Source organism: Bactrocera neohumeralis, unplaced genomic scaffold (assembly GCF_024586455.1).
Source record: "Bactrocera neohumeralis isolate Rockhampton unplaced genomic scaffold, APGP_CSIRO_Bneo_wtdbg2-racon-allhic-juicebox.fasta_v2 cluster11, whole genome shotgun sequence".
Classification (NCBI taxonomy): Eukaryota; Metazoa; Arthropoda; class Insecta; order Diptera; family Tephritidae; genus Bactrocera; species Bactrocera neohumeralis.
This window is the reverse complement of record NW_026089624.1, coordinates 23,690,654-23,710,629: the sequence shown is the minus strand read 5'-3', so window position 1 is coordinate 23,710,629 and position 19,976 is coordinate 23,690,654. Positions and strand designations below refer to the sequence as shown.

At 38.8% G+C, this 19,976-nt stretch overlaps 1 pseudogene; it reads right to left on the bottom strand.

Moving 5' to 3' along the window:
- LOC126766059 (uncharacterized) overlaps positions 1–19,719 on the bottom strand; it is a 45,722-nt pseudogene extending 26,003 nt beyond the window's left edge.
- Between the last annotated feature and the right edge of the window lie 257 nt (positions 19,720–19,976).

Genomic DNA, 19,976 nt, shown 5'->3' with positions numbered 1-19,976 from the left:
TAGCTCACCTTCGAACGGATGTTCTTAGGCTACCCAGAGGATACTTGGTCAAAGACGGGAAGTAGTGAGCTGCTTGAGCCATGTGTAAAAGAATCGTTTCTGGCCACTCCCAAGTGAATGGCGATCAGAGAACTTTCCTCACTTGAGTGAACTTCTACACATGACTCCGACCTCCAGTCTTAGACACAGTATCCTCTGGGTAGCCGAAAAACATCCGTTTGAAGGCGAGCTATTGTGAAAAGGCGATGCATTCCTTCCAAGGGTTATGCGCCACGTACAAACATGCCCAATGAAAAGTTCAAAATAGTCTCGGATGAGAGACCCCGTTTTGATGGCGACCACTGCAAACGTATTAAAGACGACGATTTGAGGGAATGCGAATAGAATGACCGGTCCCTTAATTGCTGACATCACCGCCGTTCAAGAAATGCGATGGACGAAACGAGAACTGAGGTGACTAGGTTCTTGTGGCATTTACTACAGTGGCCATATAAAGGATCAGCTGACGTTTAGCGCCACCAAAAGCTCAGTCAAGATCAAGAGGACCTCTCCGAGATATTCTATACTAATCAAGTTTTCATCCAAAAAGACCCCCTATGGTGCGTTTTCTGCAATCTATTGCTGGAGATAGTAATAAAGAGCTCCGGAGCTAAATAAAGAGATACAATCTTATATAACAGTCTCCATTCTCAGCTGGCGTATGCCGATGATATTGATATCATTGCCCCCAACAACCGCGCCGTTAGTTCTGGTTTTTCCAGACTGGATAAGAAAGCGTGCGTCTGGTAGTGAACGAGGGCAAGATGAAATATCTCGTGTCATCAAACAAACAGTCAGCGCTCTCGCGGCTTGGCTCACTGTTGACAGTAATAGCTTTGCACTCGTAGATATTTTCGTCTTTCTTGGAACTAGTATTAACACCAACAACAATATCTGCCTCTAAATCTAACGCAGGGTAACTCTTGTCAACAGGTGCTACTGTGTAGGCAAAATAAATAAAGTCCTCTCTTTAAGTCACTCATTTTCCCCATCTTGCTATATGGTGCAGGGACATGGACTATTACAAAATCTGTTGTGTCGGCATTACGAGTTTTCGAGTGAAAGGTTCTGCGAAAGATTTATGGACCTTGCGCATTGGCAAAGGTGAATATCACAGTCGATGAAATGATTAACTGTATGATATATACGACGACATTGACATAGCTCAGCGAATTAAGAGACAGCGGCTTCTTTGGCTGGGTCATATCATGGATGAAAATACTCCAACTCGGAGAGTACTCGACGCTGTACCCGCTGGTGTAGCAAAGGAACTCCTCCACTCCGTTGGAAAGACCAGGGCGATAAGCAGCGAAAAAGATGAATGACTGGCGCGCTGTAGTAAACTCGGCTACAACCATTAAAGAAGAGAAGAAGAAGGTTTGCTAGAAACTCTATTATGAATTCATCGACGATATCTGCCCGTTAAAATTGTGTAACACGACTGCATTTTCAATTACGATCTGACACATTACTTCTCCGATAACATGTATTATGCAACTTAGCCTCAGTAAATTGTCTCACTTCTTTATTAACAAATCAGATCGGAGCATGGAATGTGACCCGCCCCGATCCACATTCAGAATGCGCTTTATACAGTCTATACATCATATAATAGTAACATTAAAGGGCATTCGCTTGCGATAGTCAGCCGTGCCCTTTCCGGCTGGCTTACTTTAGTTTAATGAGTGGCGAGACATATTTTGTTTGGCAACAATCTCCATTGAGCAATCCTTATATGTACATTTTTGGCCGCGCATTTGCGTTTTTCATCTTCAAAATTACCACTTTTAAACCATACAAAAAAAATAGTCAGAGGTGTTGTAGAGTCTGAAAGTTTACGAAGTCAGAATTGAAACTGATAAAAAGATGTATTGGATGTCATGAATTCAGTTATTATTGGTTTGGCAATGAAATCAATTTCACTGGATTTGTTCATAGAAGCAACGCAAGAAGATAGTCACTGACACATTTGAAATGCAAGCTAAGAAATTAAATTGTAATTGTCTTGGTTTACACAACACCCCTGATTATTTTTAACCCTTAAAATGAATGATATGTACTGAAAAATACGCACAATGTCAATATCATTCCATTTGTTTGGAATATTGGTACAATCTCATATATAAAAATGAGTTGGGAACATAGTAATCACTGGAATCAAACGTTGGACGGTTCGATAGCTTCTTCGCTTGCCCCTGAAGTTCGCACAGTTTTCGTTATAATCATTTCGTCATATCAGCCTTCAAATCCGCGTCAATTATGAGATATGAACAAAAATGACATTGCCGAATACATTTTACATCGTATTCATTAAGTATTGGAAATGGGCATATTCCGGTTGATACTTCCAATGGCTTGATATCAATTCACCTGCCTTTTGTTAATTCACTTCAACGAAATATGAACTCATCACGAATGTTTATCCGAACATTGAGAAATTATAGTAACTACGATTCCATGAGTGCTTGCCCAATTTTAGCTGCCAAAAATACCGATGTTGATGACTTAAACTGGAAGATTCAAAGTCAAATTCCGTGAGATTTGCGCTCATACAAATCAATCGATCGTCTTGAAAGACGAAGCCGTGAATTATCCAGTGGAATTTCTTTAATCTTTAGAAAAGATGGGAATGCCGCCGTATCATATGCGTCACAAAGTTGGATCTGCCATTATTATGTTCCGCAATCTTCATGCGCCGTGTAATGGAACCCGACCGATTGTTACGCAGCTATCTAATACAAGTGGGCAGAATTTTTGATTCTACGTATTCCTTTGAGTTCCATCGATTGCCATTTCAATTCAAACGTATTCAGTTTCCAGTGAAAATTGCATTTGTGATGACAATCAACAGGACACAAGGATAGTCGCTAAAAGTTTGTGGCAAATATCTGAAAATGCTATGTTTATCACACGGTCAGCCATACGTGGCGTGGTGTTCACGAGTTGGAAAACTATGTTCTATGTACGTTTACGCATCGAAACAGAAACCAAAAATGTTGTTTATCAAGCTGCGTTACATTGAAAAAATGTAGGAATACACACACACAGTACACAGTACAACAGCTAATCTGGGAGGTGAGAAATTCCAAGTCAGGGTGATTGGTACTAGGTCAGTATAGTAAAACCCTCAAAGGGCTTGGCGTTCGTATGTGTCAGTTTTTTTCAAGACCTTTTAAATTTTTTCTTATGTTATAGTGAACGAAAATTGGGTACCAAATATAGTGTGTAAAAGCTGCTACAACCGTCTAATGGATTGGAAAAATAAATAATAGTGGTTCGCGAGTTATGTTAAACTACGTTTTTGCCAAAATGTTACAACTAAGCGAAAAACATCAAGATAAGGAAAAAATTTAAAAGGTCATAAAAAAAAACTGACACATACGAACGCCAAACCCTTTGAGGGTTTTACTATACTGACCTATTACCATCACCCTGACTTGGAATTTCTCACCCCCCAGACAATAATCCCACAAATGTTCCACAGTGATATAAATTCAACTTACTTTTCATTTCAAAACACATAATTTCACGCAGAACAAAGCCTGCGTGGTCAGCTAGTAAAATAATAATGAAGTAACGTAATCTCTTGGAAAACCGAACGAACATTCGTTATAGGGCCCAAGGTAACAGTATTATCAGCGTTTCCCAGACACCAAATCCCATTGGCTCCACACCCATTCCATTTCCACCATGTGAAGATCATTAGGACCACCAAGACAAACAACAGCTGGATAGTGGACGTCATTTACCGTCTAGGATTCGTTTGTGTTGGTGTTTAGTGGTTGTTATTGTCGTGTTTATTTGTTTGTAAATATTAATAAAGGTTATTGCAGTTCTGCGTCACTTATTCCTTACCTCGGGTGGGGGGCAATAAATGATAGCTAACGGCTCCTTTATTTGAAATTTTTATTTTTAAGTTTTCTTTTACACCTTACCACTGGTGGTGGAAGTAAAATATGTAATTAAAAATAATCTTTTCCGTTGAGATTGTCTTTCAAATCTGATTTTTATTTGGTATTTTTCTTGCTTATATACAAATTTTAAAACTATCTTAAATAACTAAATATATGTGTATGTGTGTATGTTTATATGTATTGCAGCATATTGTTTATTGCTGCTTGAAATGGGGTTGTTTTTGATACATATGTGTGTGTGTGTGTGATAATCTTATCTCTTCTCTAAATTTATGACATGTGTCTGCATGCATTTTTATTTTTATTGAATGCGCATTGCATGTAAATGCATGGCTATGTTTATGTCAATACATACATATGTATGTATGTTTATTAATATATAAATAGATATTTATATTTAGTAGAATTTCGGCTTTGCATATAAATAAGCATGTTCAATGATATTTGAACAGTAAATATGTATTCATCTTGCTCTTACGAACCACGGTTCATGAAGATGAACTTTAAGGTCTAATATCCCAAAGCGGAACAAAACGTCCGCCATCCACTGTTATTCTGTCTAAGGTTCATTTCGTATACAGCCAAATTTACCTCCTGAAAAAAGCAGTCAACACGGATAGTGGGCAAAACTAAAAACAACTCTCTGGAAGCATAAACAGAAGGAACCACAGTAAGTGCCTGTTTAGTACTTATTTGCTATTTACTACCCTAAGGTATCAATAAAACATCAATATAAATTCTTTTATTTAAGGCGTGTTGAAGTTTTCCTACATCGTTAAAGTTAAGTGTAACTACTCGCATACACATATAATATCGGGTGATTTTTTAAGAGCTTGATAACTTTTTTAAAAAAAAAAACGCATAAAATTTGCAAAATCTCATCGGTTCTTTATTTGAAACGTTAGATTGGTTCATGACATTTACTTTTTGAAGATAATTTCATTTAAATGTTGACCGCGGCTGCGTCTTAGGTGGTCCATTCGGAAAGTCCAATTTTGGGCAACTTTTTCGAGCATTTCGGCCGGAATAGCCAATTCAGTTTTAATTTGATCCTGCTCTTTAGAGATTTGCGAGGTCACTTGCGATATCCGTGCATCCTGTTCTTTCAACTGTGAGGACTCCTGTGCTGTACGTGCTGACAACTGGATTTTTAACTGCGAGGAAATTTGAGATTGTTGTATCAACATTTCTGATAACATCTGTGACATTTGCGTTGCGTTTAATTCTAATTGAAACACATATTCCTCGATATTGATGTTTTTTGCTTCTATAGATTCGCGTAAGTATGACTGTAAATCGAACTTTACTTCATTTGTCGCCGCATTTATTCAGATCCTTTTTGTGTTGTCGTATCTTCAAATCGTTAAACTTTGTCATTTGGTAATTTTAACGGATTTCTCGAAAATTGCTCACTTTATAACTCACTCTTGAGTCCGATCACTGGATCGTCAAATAAAATTCCCTATTTATTTTCACACAATTATCTTTATTTTTTATTCAAACGCTTATTACAAATTAAAACACCCAACATTTATCATGAGTTCAAATTAGTATATATTGGACTTTTAATATATGGCGAAATTACTTAAATTCTTTTTTATGATTTTATGGTATATTAAAACAACTGACTTTTGATCTTTCAATACTTAATAAGGCGAATTAAGCTAGAGAGTCTCTTGATATTGGAAACTGCGACTATGGGTTATTATAAGTTGCATTGGATCTTCGTTTGTGAATCTGCTTTCCACAATAGAGGATGTACGGCATCAGTGTACGTGGACCAAATCTACTTGTATACTGATATACTAGCTACATTTCTATGATGTTGTTCTCAGAGATCGTACCAATTAAGCGTTTACAAAGGGAATATACTTGGGCTTAGTTAATTTAATTTAATATTGGTAACTTTCTTGCAGATATTAAAACTCTAGCTCTATCTCTTTCAATTTAATCTATTTCTGTCGTAATAAAAGGTTCTTAATATATTCGTGTGCCTTTACATGAATCCCTGCCGCGCCATTTTTATAATATTTATTCATCATATTATGTATATGCCACCGCGGATAACGCCATCTTTAATTACTGTATGTAACGTACAATTTAAGAAGTCAAAAAACACATAAAGCTAATATTTCTTCGAAAATTCTGAATTCAATTGAAGATACTTCCAGTGATAACGATGGAGACCACACAGTGGTCATGTCAGGCAAACAGTTGAAAATCTACAAAAACAAATTTGGCAGTTGCCACTATTTTTAGAAGCCTTCGAAAAAGAGAGATTATCTTTGAAACAAACATTCGTATCGACAACTATCGCCGTCGATACCAAGTTTGCTTAGTCACTTGCCGTGCTGCCACACCTGTTAAGCCAATGTATGCCTAGTGATAAAGAGATGTCCAACTCATCTCTCATTGGAAGTGAGAGAGTAATTTCTAAACGTCAAAACCTCCTGAACTCAATCAGCTGTCAAAGTTCAGGAGGTTTTGACGTTTAACAATTGGAAACGTTGCCAGATTGAAATCCTAACAAAATGTAAACGGAAGGATTTGTTGCCTCACTCTAGACCACTATATAATATGTAAAACAACGATAATTAAAGAAAACATGATATATCGGGTGATTTTTTTGAGGTTAGGATTTTCATGCATTAGTATTTGACAGATCACGTGGGATTTCAGACATGGTGTCAAAGAGAAAGATGCTCAGTATGCTTTGACATTTCATCATGAATAGACTTACTAACGAGCAACGCTTGCAAATCATTGAATTTTATTACCAAAATCAGTGTTCGGTTCGAAATGTGTTTTTATCGACAAATTTTGTTCAGCGATGAGGCTCATTTCTGGTTGAATGGCTACGTAAATAAGCAAAATTGCCGCATTTGGGGTGAAGAGCAACCAGAAGCCGTTCAAGAACTGCACATGCATCCCGAAAAATGCACTGTTTGGTGTGGTTTGTACGCTGGTGGAATCATTGGACCGTATTTTTTCAAAGATGCTGTTGGACGCAACGTTACGGTGAATGGCGATCGCTATCGTTCGATGCTAACAAACTTTTTGTTGCCAAAAATGGAAGAACTGAACTTGGTTGACATGTGGTTTCAACAAGATGGCGCTACATGCCACACAGCTCGCGATTCTATGGCCATTTTGAGGGAAAACTTCGGAGAACAATTCATCTCAAGAAATGGACCCGTAAGTTGGCCACCAAGATCATGCGATTTAACGCCTTTAGACTATTTTTTGTGGGGCTACGTCAAGTCTAAAGTCTACAGAAATAAGCCAGCAACTATTCCAGCTTTGGAAGACAACATTTCCGAAGAAATTCGGGCTATTCCGGCCGGAATGCTCGAAAAAGTTGCCCAAAATTGGACTTTCCGAATGGACCACCTAAGACGCAGCCGCGGTCAACATTTAAATGAAATTATCTTCAAAAAGTAAATGTCATGAACCAATCTAACGTTTCAAATAAAGAACCGATGAGATTTTGCAAATTTTATGCGTTTTTTTTTAAAAAAGTTATCAAGCTCTTAAAAAATCACCCGATACATATAAATGTGTTTTATAAAATGTTTTGTCATGTGATGCATCATAGTATTAATTTTCAATGGAAAATTAATAAAAGCTTTTACTAATTGAGAGCTAACAAGCTTAATGCCCCTATTAAGTATTGAATGTTCAAAAGTCAAAAGTTTATCTTCAACATTCCAATTATTTGCAGACATTTTTTTCGAAATGAAGTTTAAAAACATGGAACGAAACTGTGTCATCAAAGGATGGAGGTGTTTTCTTGGCAGAGGCTGTTGGCATAATTGACCGATTTAATTGTAGCTCCCGGGGACGATCTTTCAATTCATCCAATTCAGTTTTAATTTGATCCTGCTCTTTAGAGATTTGCGAGGTCACTTGCGATATCCGTGCATCCTGTTCTTTCTCCTGTGCTGTACGTGCTGACAACTGGATTTTTAACTGCGAGGAAATTTGAGATTGTTGTATCAACATTTCTGATAACATCTGTGACATTTGCGTTGCGTTTAATTCTAATTGAAACACATATTCCTCGATATTGATGTTTTTTGCTTCTATAGATTCGCGTAAGTATGACTGTAAATCGAACTTTACTTCATTTGTCGCCGCATTTATTCAGATCCTTTTTGTGTTGTCGTATCTTCAAATCGTTAAACTTTGTCATTTGGTAATTTTAACGGATTTCTCGAAAATTGCTCACTTTATAACTCACTCTTGAGTCCGATCACTGGATCGTCAAATAAAATTCCCTATTTATTTTCACACAATTATCTTTATTTTTATTCAAACGCTTATTACAAATTAAAACACCCAACATTTATCATGAGTTCAAATTAGTATATATTGGACTTTTAATATATGGCGAAATTACTTAAATTCTTTTTTATGATTTTATGGTATATTAAAACAACTGACTTTTGATCTTTCAATACTTAATAAGGCGAATTAAGCTAGAGAGTCTCTTGATATTGGAAACTGCGACTATGGGTTATTATAAGTTGCATTGGATCTTCGTTTGTGAATCTGCTTTCCACAATAGAGGATGTACGGCATCAGTGTACGTGGACCAAATCTACTTGTATACTGATATACTAGCTACATTTCTATGATGTTGTTCTCAGAGATCGTACCAATTAAGCGTTTACAAAGGGAATATACTTGGGCTTAGTTAATTTAATTTAATATTGGTAACTTTCTTGCAGATATTAAAACTCTAGCTCTATCTCTTTCAATTTAATCTATTTCTGTCGTAATAAAAGGTTCTTAATATATTCGTGTGCCTTTACATGAATCCCTGCCGCGCCATTTTTATAATATTTATTCATCATATTATGTATATGCCACCGCGGATAACGCCATCTTTAATTACTGTATGTAACGTACAATTTAAGAAGTCAAAAAACACATAAAGCTAATATTTCTTCGAAAATTCTGAATTCAATTGAAGATACTTCCAGTGATAACGATGGAGACCACACAGTGGTCATGTCAGGCAAACAGTTGAAAATCTACAAAAACAAATTTGGCAGTTGCCACTATTTTTAGAAGCCTTCGAAAAGAGAGATTATCTTTGAAACAAACATTCGTATCGACAACTATCGCCGTCGATACCAAGTTTGCTTAGTCACTTGCCGTGCTGCCACACCTGTTAAGCCAATGTATGCCTAGTGATAAAGAGATGTCCAACTCATCTCTCATTGGAAGTGAGAGAGTAATTTCTAAACGTCAAAACCTCCTGAACTCAATCAGCTGTCAAAGTTCAGGAGGTTTTGACGTTTAACAATTGGAAACGTTGCCAGATTGAAATCCTAACAAAATGTAAACGGAAGGATTTGTTGCCTCACTCTAGACCACTATATAATATGTAAAACAACGATAATTAAAGAAAACATGATATATCGGGTGATTTTTTTGAGGTTAGGATTTTCATGCATTAGTATTTGACAGATCACGTGGGATTTCAGACATGGTGTCAAAGAGAAAGATGCTCAGTATGCTTTGACATTTCATCATGAATAGACTTACTAACGAGCAACGCTTGCAAATCATTGAATTTTATTACCAAAATCAGTGTTCGGTTCGAAATGTGTTTTTATCGACAAATTTTGTTCAGCGATGAGGCTCATTTCTGGTTGAATGGCTACGTAAATAAGCAAAATTGCCGCATTTGGGGTGAAGAGCAACCAGAAGCCGTTCAAGAACTGCCCATGCATCCCGAAAAATGCACTGTTTGGGGTGGTTTGTACGCTGGTGGAATCATTGGACCGTATTTTTTCAATGATGCTGTTGGACGCAACGTTACGGTGAATGGCGATCGCTATCGTTCGATGCTAACAAACTTTTTGTTGCCAAAAATGGAAGAACTGAACTTGGTTGACATGTGGTTTCAACAAGATGGCGCTACATGCCACACAGCTCGCGATTCTATGGCCATTTTGAGGGAAAACTTCGGAGAACAATTCATCTCAAGAAATGGACCCGTAAGTTGGCCACCAAGATCATGCGATTTAACGCCTTTAGACTATTTTTTGTGGGGCTACGTCAAGTCTAAAGTCTACAGAAATAAGCCAGCAACTATTCCAGCTTTGGAAGACAACATTTCCGAAGAAATTCGGGCTATTCCGGCCGGAATGCTCGAAAAAGTTGCCCAAAATTGGACTTTCCGAATGGACCACCTAAGACGCAGCCGCGGTCAACATTTAAATGAAATTATCTTCAAAAAGTAAATGTCATGAACCAATCTAACGTTTCAAATAAAGAACCGATGAGATTTTGCAAATTTTATGCGTTTTTTTTTTAAAAAAAAGTTATCAAGCTCTTAAAAAATCACCCGATACATATAAATGTGTTTTATAAAATGTTTTGTCATGTGATGCATCATAGTATTAATTTTCAATGGAAAATTAATAAAAGCTTTTACTAATTGAGAGCTAACAAGCTTAATGCCCCTATTAAGTATTGAATGTTCAAAAGTCAAAAGTTTATCTTCAACATTCCAATTATTTGCAGACATTTTTTTCGAAATGAAGTTTAAAAACATGGAACGAAACTGTGTCATCAAAGGATGGAGGTGTTTTCTTGGCAGAGGCTGTTGGCATAATTGACCGATTTAATTGTAGCACCCGGGGACGATCTTTCAATTTATCCAGTTCAGTTCTAATTTGATCCTGCTCCTCCGAAATCTGCGAGGTCACTTGCGATATCCGTGCATCCTGTTCTTTCAACTGTGAGGACCCCTGTGCTGTACGTGCTGACAACTGGGTTTTTAATCACTCACCCTACTCACCTGATCTGGCACTCTGCGATTTTTACCTATTTGGAAAACTTCATTTGCCAATGAAAGGACACTGGTTTCAGGACATTTCAGCTATCTAAAAGGCGACGACCGCTATTCTCAAGAGCTTTCCGAAAAATGACCTTGAACACTTATTTGAAATGCTAATTGACCGGGCTAAGCGCTGTATCGAAGTAGAAGGAAACTACTTTGAATAAAAAAATATAACTTTTGAAAAATATTAATTTTTTGTTGTTTTTTTCACAGTCCTGTTTCTTTTGCGACAGACCTTGTATTTATACTAACTAGTATGTTTACTTGTTACTAATTGTTAATTTGCTTAAGTATAATATATTGTTTGTTTAGGTTTGTTTACATAAATTTAGTGCTACTTATACTATCGGTATCTCCGATTGTTTATTAGTAAATGACTATTTGGGTTGTTATTGTTTGTTGTTCCAAGATAAGATTGTTTTCCTGAATTTTCTTTAATGTTGTTCTGATACATTCTGTTTACTGAAACTTAAGGTTGTTTTCATATTTGTTCGTTTAGAATATTTTGATGAATATGATGGGTACGTGGTCAACCGACGTCGCACATCGAGGAGCGATGTAGTAGCATGTGAGCGGCCTGTTACAAATTTGTCACAGATACCTGGACTCACACTTTTGAGTCGAATGCGTGGGCGATAGACAGTTCTGACAATACCCGTGTGCCTGGGCTACTTGCTGTCGTAACAATGGTCGCATACCTCCAAAAATCCCACAATGGTGCAAACAATGTGGTTGTCGACATGTTGGGCGTCTTATGAGATGTGTCTCCAAGGTCAGTGATGATAGCGTCGGTGATGATCGAGTGCCACCACTAGGAGCGGTTGCAGGTACCGTTCCATTCGCTGTTGCAACTGCAGCTGGGGGCGTTGGGGTAGGCTCGGTGCGTGGTATATTAGTAGTCGACCGAACGGTTGGCGTTGACGTATCCGCGTCCATGTTAACCCGTATAAAAGAATTGTTTGATTAAACATATCTGCCATATAAATCGACACAGGATGGAGTCATGTGTAGAAGTTCACGCAAGTGAGGAAAGTTATCTGATCCCCATTCACTTTAGAGTGGCCAGAAACGATTCGTTTACATATGACTCAAGCAGCTCACGACTTACGGTTTTTGACCAAGTATCCTCTGGGTAGCCTAAGAACATCCGTTGGAAGGCGAGCTAAAGTGAGAAGACGAAATATCCTCTACATAGGGTTGTGCGCTGGGTTTCGGACCCGCCACGTAAAAAACAGTACCAATAAAAACTAAACGACAGCCTCTGATGAGAGACCCCCTTTTGATGACGACCATGGCACACGAAATAAGGACTAAGATTTGAGGGCATGCACCTGGAATGTCCGGACCCTTAATTGGGAAGGTGCCGCTGCCCAGCTGGTTGATGTCCTCGTGAAAATAAAGGCTGACATCACCGCCGTCCAAGAAATGCGATGGACGGGACAAGGACAGAGAAGGACGATCTGACCAAAGATGCCTTCTATGAGTGCTTGGAGCGCGCTCATGAGAGTTTCCCCCGCCACGATGTCAAAATAGTGCTTGGCGACTTTAACGCCAGGGTGGGAAAGGAAGGTATATTTGGCACTACGGTCGGTAAATTCAGCCTCCACGAGGAAACATCCCCAAATGGGTTGAGGCTGATCGACTTCGCCGGGGCCCTAAGTATGGTTATCTGTAGTACTAGATTCCAGCATAAAAAGATACATCAAGCTACTTGGCTGTCTCCGGATCGAAAAACTACCAACCAGATCGATCATGTTGTGATTGACGGAAGACACGTCTCCAGTGTTTTAGATGTGCGTGCGCTCCGAGGTCCTAACATCGACTCGGACCACTATCTTGTTGCAGCTAAGATTCGCACCCGCCTCTGTGCAGCAAAAAATGCACGCCAACAAACACAAGGACGGTTCGACGTCGAGAAACTGCAATCACAACAGACAGCCGCACGATTTTCTACTCGGCTTGCACTCCTGCTCTCTGAGAGCACTCGTCAACAACTCGGTATAAGGGAATTGTGGGACGGCATTTCAAACTCCTTACGTACAGCTGCAACCGAAACCATTGGTTTTCGGAAAGTGCAAAAGAATAGCTGGTACGACGAGGAGTGCCGTGTCGCAGCGGAAAGAAAACAGACTGCCTACCTTGCAACGATACGCTCGACCACAACACGTGCGGGATGGGATAGATACCGAGAGTTGAAGAGGGAAGCGAGACGCATTTGCAGACAGAAAAAGAAAGAGGCCGAAATGAGGGAGTACGAAGAGCTTGATAAGCTGGCCGACAGGGGTAATGCTCGAAAATTCTACGAAAATATGCGGCGCCTAACTGAAGGTTTCAAGACCGGAGCATACTCTTGTAGAACCCCCAATGGTGATCTAGTCACTGATGCCCAGAGCATAATTAAATTATGGAGGGAACACTTCTTCAGTCTGCTGAATGGCAGTGAACGCACAACGCCAGGAGAAGGCGAACCCGATTCCCCAATCGATGACGATGGAGCAGACGTCCCATTGCCCGACCATGAAGAAGTTCGAATAGCAATTACCCGCCTGAAGAACAACAAAGCGGCGGGGGCCGATGGATTGCCGGCCGAGCTATTCAAACACGGCGGCGAAGAACTAATAGGGAGCATGCATCAGCTTCTTTGTAAAATATGGTCGGACGAGAGCATGCCCAACGATTGGAATTTAAGTGTGCTATGCCCAATCCATAAAAAAGGAGACCCCACAATCTGCGCCAACTACCGTGGGATTAGCCTCCTCAACATCGCATATAAGGTTCTATCGAGCGTATTGAGTGAAAGATTAAAGCCCACCGTCAACAAACTGATTGGACCTTATCAGTGTGGCTTTAGACCTGGAAAATCAACAACCGACCAGATATTCACCATGCGCCAACTCTTGGAAAAGACCCGTGAAAGAAGAATCGACACACACCACCTCTTCGTCGATTTCAAAGCTACTTTCGACAGCACGAAAAGGAGCTGCCTTTATGCCGCGGTATTTTGGTATTTGGTATCCCCGCAAAACTAATACGGCTGTATAAACTGACGTTGAGAAACACCAAAAGCTCCACCAGAATCGGGAAGGACCTCTCTGAGCCGTTCGATACCAAACGAGGTTTCAGACAAAGCGAGCTGCAGAACTAAATAGAAAAGGTACCATGTTCTATAAGAGTGTACAGCTGCTGGCGTATGCCGATGATATTGATATCATCGGCCTCAACACCCGCGTCGTTAGTTCTGCTTTCTCCAGATTGGACAAGGAAGCAAAGCAAATGGGTCTGGCAGTGAATGAGGGCAAGACGAAATATCTCCTGTCATTAAACAAACAGTCGTCGAGCTCGGAACTTGGCTCTCACGTCACTGTTGACAGTCATAACTTTGAAGTTGTAGATAATTTCGTCTATCTTGGAACCAGCGTAAACACCAACAACAATGTCAGCCTGGAAATCCAACGCAGGATAATTCTTGGCAACAGGTGCTACTTCGGACTGAGTAGGCAATTGAGAAGCAAAGTCCACTCTCGACGAACAAAAACGAAACTCTATAAGTCACTCATAATTCCCGTCCTCCTATATGGTGCTTGGACGATGACAACAATTGATGAGTCGACGGTGCGAGTTTTCTAGAAAATAGTTCTGCAAAAGATTTATGGTCCTTTGCGCGGTGGCCACGGCGAATATCGCATTCGATGGAACGATGAACTGTACGAGATATATGATGACATTGACATAGTTCAGCGAATTAAAAGACAGCGGTTACGCTGGCTAGGTCATGTTGTCCGGATGGATGAAAACACTCCAGCTCTGAAAGTATTCGACGCAGTACCCGCCGGGGGAAGCAGGGGAAGAGGAAGACCTCCACTCCGTTGAAAGGAAAAAGTGGAGAAGGACCTAGCTACGCTTGGAATATCCAATTGGCGCCAGGTAGCGAAAAGAAGAAACGACTGGCGCGCTGTGATCGCGCCACGATATTGGCATGAAGGGATCGTCGTATTAATCGACCATTTTTGTTAGGTTTTTGGTATTTTTACCGGTTTGTTTTTTTTAAAGGTTTTGTATTGTTGGAGCCGTAATTTAGCTTTTCTGTGCGGCCAAGCCGCCATTCATGGATTAAGACAAAATCTCCATGGTTTTGCGCCTGTTCAGGAGTTTCCCTGTTGTTGTTGTTGTTGTTTTAACGGAAATCTAAAATTCCCTGAGGTACTTCTTATGAAGATCATTCATAAACTTTTAATTCCAACGGCGACTGAAATCATGATGGAGAATTTTAACCTGTTTCCATCTATTTAATAAGGATAGCGAATCCACACCCGGCTCAGGTATGGTCAGAATGGGTGCTCCTTGAATAAGTGTCCTGGTGTAAGAGCTGTGAGATCTGAAGAATCTTCCGTGAGTGTCGTTAGTGGCGGTGAATTAAGAATGGCTTCAATGCAAAGTAAAAATGTTGTAAAATTCTTAAAAATTAAATTTGTAGTTTCCATCTACTTTTATTAAGCGGTTCAAATCTGGCTTTTTACAGCTGTTTTTCATAAACCACCCATATGAGGAGCGCTTATAGGAGCGAACTTTTGTACAAGCTTGTTTGATAAAATCTACAAATAAAATCTACTATTTGCCATTGTCACTCGTGAGTTTTGACGGAAAACCGCGTCGTCCGACGAAGCGGGCAAATGCCACGAGAAAAGCTCATTTTATCAAATTAGTACATAGCTCGTCGTGCATTGCTTTTGTAGTAAAATTAACGAAGACAGTCACATAGCCTTTCATGAGGGTGGGAGACCTTAATATGGACGAATTGACACCACTGATAATGAAATGCAGAGCAAAGTTTTAGCGTTCCTGCACGAAAAAATGCAGTTCTTTATTTTCGACTTGAGGCTTGGAATATAAAACACTTGACGGACTATTTGTTCCATAAGGCGATGTTCTGCATGTAGTAACCACTCGCATGAAGTAGACTTAATTTGTTTTTAATTATTTATTAATAACTGCAAATATTTTGTCTGTTTGTACGAGTATATATACAAATGTATTTATTACAGTGGTGGATTCAGAGGGGGAATTTTTTTTTTATTATTATTTTACATTGTACCTAGTACATAAAAAAAAAAAATACTAACAACAATTCTAGTCTAAATACATTAATTTGGAGAGATACTTAAGAGCTAAATGTTAAGAAATACATTTGCTGCTACTGATGTCTTACTAGGTCGGAAGGCTTCTTGCGTTTCAGCCGGATTTCTCGCCTAGCAGTTTCGATGAGACTGGAGGCTTCCACATTAACGTGCTGTCTAAGCCTCAGTTCGAGAGACTTTGCTATTTTGGAGATTTAATTTACCACTGAATTCACGCCTAGATCCCGGTGCAGGTCAGCAGATCTAACGTTCCAAAGAGCATTGACTAAAGTCCTTAGCACCTTGCTTTGAAAGCGCTGAATGCTGGCAATACAGCTTTGACTTGAGCAACCCCATAGTTGGGCTCCGTAGGCCCAAATTGGCTTTAGAACTTGATTATATAGTAACAGTTTGTTTTGTATTGATAGCGTGGATTTCCTGCCAACTAGGTGGTAAAGTTTGCCAAATTTCATACCAAGCTCGCTCCTTTTTTGACATGCTCTTTCCAGCATAGCTTAGCACCTAAGGTGATACCTAAGTACTTAGCACTGCACTATGGGGAATTTGGCCGATTTCATGGTATTAATTAATAACTTTTAAACTAAGTAAGATTTTTCGAAACGGTTTTTTTATTATTGTTATAGACACCAATAGGAATGTTTTTAGAAAAATGGGCGTTGCTCCGCCCCTTCCCTAGCGAAATATTATTTATTAACTTTTAAACTAAATAAGATTTTTTGAAACGGTTTTTTGTATTAGTCTTATGGAGATCGTTGGAAATAGTTTTTGGTAAAATGGGCGTGGTTCCGCCCTCCCATTTGGATAATTTAATCAAAAACTTTTTAAATAAATAAGATTTTTCAAAACGGTTTTTTTTTTATTATTGATATGGACTCTGTTGGAAATAGTTGTTGTATAAATGGGCGTGGTTCCGCCCTCCCAGGACGAGAAACAATTTTTTTTATTTCATATAGAAAAGTTGATAAAGTGACAACCAAATAATACAATAATAAGTTTATAAAATATTTTCGTTCTCAAGGTCTTCGTCAGACATAAAATAAAAATCGTCAATTTCATCTCCAATTTCCTCAATTTGATCCTGGCAAAATTGCACAATAAAGGCTTAAAACTTCTGAAGGAAGTTCCATACTTTTATGCTTCCGAATTCGCTTCATAAGGTTTGTTGAAGAAATGACAGGATAAGAAGTATCTAAGGCTCTGTTGAAAACATCCATGAAATTATTAACACGACTATACTTCCGTGCGTGATGCAGTCTATCTGCTTTATAAATTTTGTTGCGTGCTTCCGACGCTTCTCCTCCGAAATATCCAACGGGAAGTATTGTATTTTCCATAATTTGCCTTGAATGGACAATTATTTTGTGAACCGTTGCTGTCATTGGCAACCATGGATAACAATCCACAGTTCGTTCCCCAGTTTTAAAACAAAATTGTTCAAATTTCTCCAAATCAATCGGCAGTTGCCAAGACAAGCAAATTAATATAACTCTTAAGTTCCGAATAATTTCTTTATCAACTCCGGTAACTTCTGCAAATGTTTCAAAATTGGTAAATGCTCGCCGTGCCGTGTTTCCATTGTTTGTATTGCCAGATCCATTTTGTTTTGGCTTATCGACCCTAAAGCCTAGCCTCTCCCAAAACATACGCTGAATTTTCTTTTTCCGATCTGCAATCGTTTTTTTGTCCACAGATGTTGTCACTCGCTATTTCTGAACAGTTGACTTATAACCGGCGTGTAATACAAATTCAAAACATCTTATCCAGCTATGAAGCGGACTTAACCCGTGTTTTAAATTATCTAAAAGTGGAACAAACTCGAGGCACTTAAAATTTTTGTTGGCAAGGAAGTCCTTAGGTGTTGCTTTTCCATCTATGACAGTCAAATGATGTTGAAATTTTATGTAAATGCACTGCCTGTCGTTGAACATTATTTTGCATGGTAAAAGTTTCTTCATTTCTTCTTTGATGTTCAGGTCCTCTTTTAATATGGCTTCTCTTGTTTCTTTCAAAAAATCCAATTTGAGAGGGCGGCAAAATCTTATCGACTGTGGAGTACGGTTATTCCACAAAACATGTCCAGAAGCATCAATTAATCGAAGAGGCCTTACGGTTGAGGCAAATAGGCATGCATCTGAATCGCATGATCCTTGGTCAGCATAGGCCTGGTTATAGTTCGACTGCCCGGTACTACCATCGAACCCATAACTTAGGATTAAATCAGCTGATATAAAATCTACCTCCTGCTGCCTCATCGTATTCATAATGACTTCTTCTTGAAGCACAACAATTCGAGTAGCCGTATGACTTAAAAGATCTTGCATTGGGACCTTTGCTACAGTATCGCTAATGTATAGTATATTAGCAGGTCTACAAAGCTTTTTTTGTTCCACAACATCTTTATATAGAGGGAATATGTCGGCATCTCTGTGCTTAGCATCGTCCCTAATTGCGCAATACTGCTCCTTGCTTAAGCTTTGATCTAATAAAAGGGCCAATGCTTCGTCCTTTGATGCACGAATAGGCTGTTTAATAGGGCATTTCAAAATCTCCCTTATGTCCTTTGCCTTTTCCGGACTAATTGCAAGAGTATTAAGGACTACAGAAAGATCAATGAGGCCCTGAGATCGGGCAGCTTTACTGGCTGTTTGAATTAACAAGGAGACGTTGCATCCGTGTGATTTAGATAGAGCTGCAGCTTCTTTCCTCTGTGCTTCTTCTCCTTTAACCGAATAAGCCAATTTCGGGCGTCCAATTTGACGTTTCTCGATTTGATTCGAATCAGAGAAACAAAGTTTAATTGCACTTTGCAGCCAATTTGCATACTTCTTCTCAAAATATTTTTTGTTTCTCTTGCATATCTTCCATTTACCATTTATATTTAGGCAAAATAAACTGCTTTTCTTTTTCAAACAGTTGTTGTGTTTTACAACATCAATGTTTCTACTTATTTTGCTCGAAAGAAAATCAAGAATTGATCTTTCTTGGTTTGAGTTCTCCGTCTCCTTACGCCATACTTCAAAAAGCTCCGCGTTCGAAAACTCGAAGATACCTGACAAAAAACGAAATTACTCAGATTGTGCGCATTTGTGCACATTGAGACAAATTGCCTTTTATTCATAACTAATGGCTCTACGACATATACTGGAGTTACACTGTTACAATGATATGTATTTTTTGTAAGTCTACGTAAAGTTATTTTTTTTTTCCAAAAAATTACCTTTTAGACCTGTTTTAAAATTGGCTAAATATTAGTAAGACTGGCACATATCAAAATATTAGTACATAAATTGAATTAATAACTTGTTTAACTTTTAAGTATCGCACTTTCAAAGTAGCTAACCAAAAACTGCCTCTTCTTAACCACGTGATTTTGGGCTGCAACAGCTGACTTTAACAGTGCATAGCCTTAACAGTGCACTGTTAATTAAAATTTTTGGTATGGAGTCATATGGAGCCATGTGTTTTTAATATGTTTACATAAAAAAACCCAAATATTTAAACTTTGATAAAATAACTAATACCATGAAATCTGGCAAATTCCCCATAGTGCACTGTTATGATGTGGTATAGAAATGTTATTTATATAAATTGGACAATATGTCGGCTTTTTCAAGGTAAAGTCGACATGAATTGATTTGGTGTCGTTTAATTTGATGCGCCACTTAGATGCCCACTTAGTAATTGCGTTGACTGCTGTCTGCACTCGTCGACCAGATACTGAAGTTGACTATCCAGCTGCTAACAAAGCTGTGTCAACCGCAAATGTCGCTGTCATATAACTGGAATCAGATGGGAGGTCACTGGTAAAAAGCAAATAAAGCATTGGCCCCAACACGCTTCCCTGGGGAACACCCGGTTCTATCGGTTGCAAGTTTGAATATGCATTGTTTAATGCGGAAGTTACTATCTTTTAAGTACGAAGCAATTATTTCACAAAATTGTTTGGATAGCATGTATTTCAATTTGAGCAGTAGACCCGTATGCCAAACTTTGTCAAAAGCTTGAGACACGTTCTTTTTATCGATTGTATTT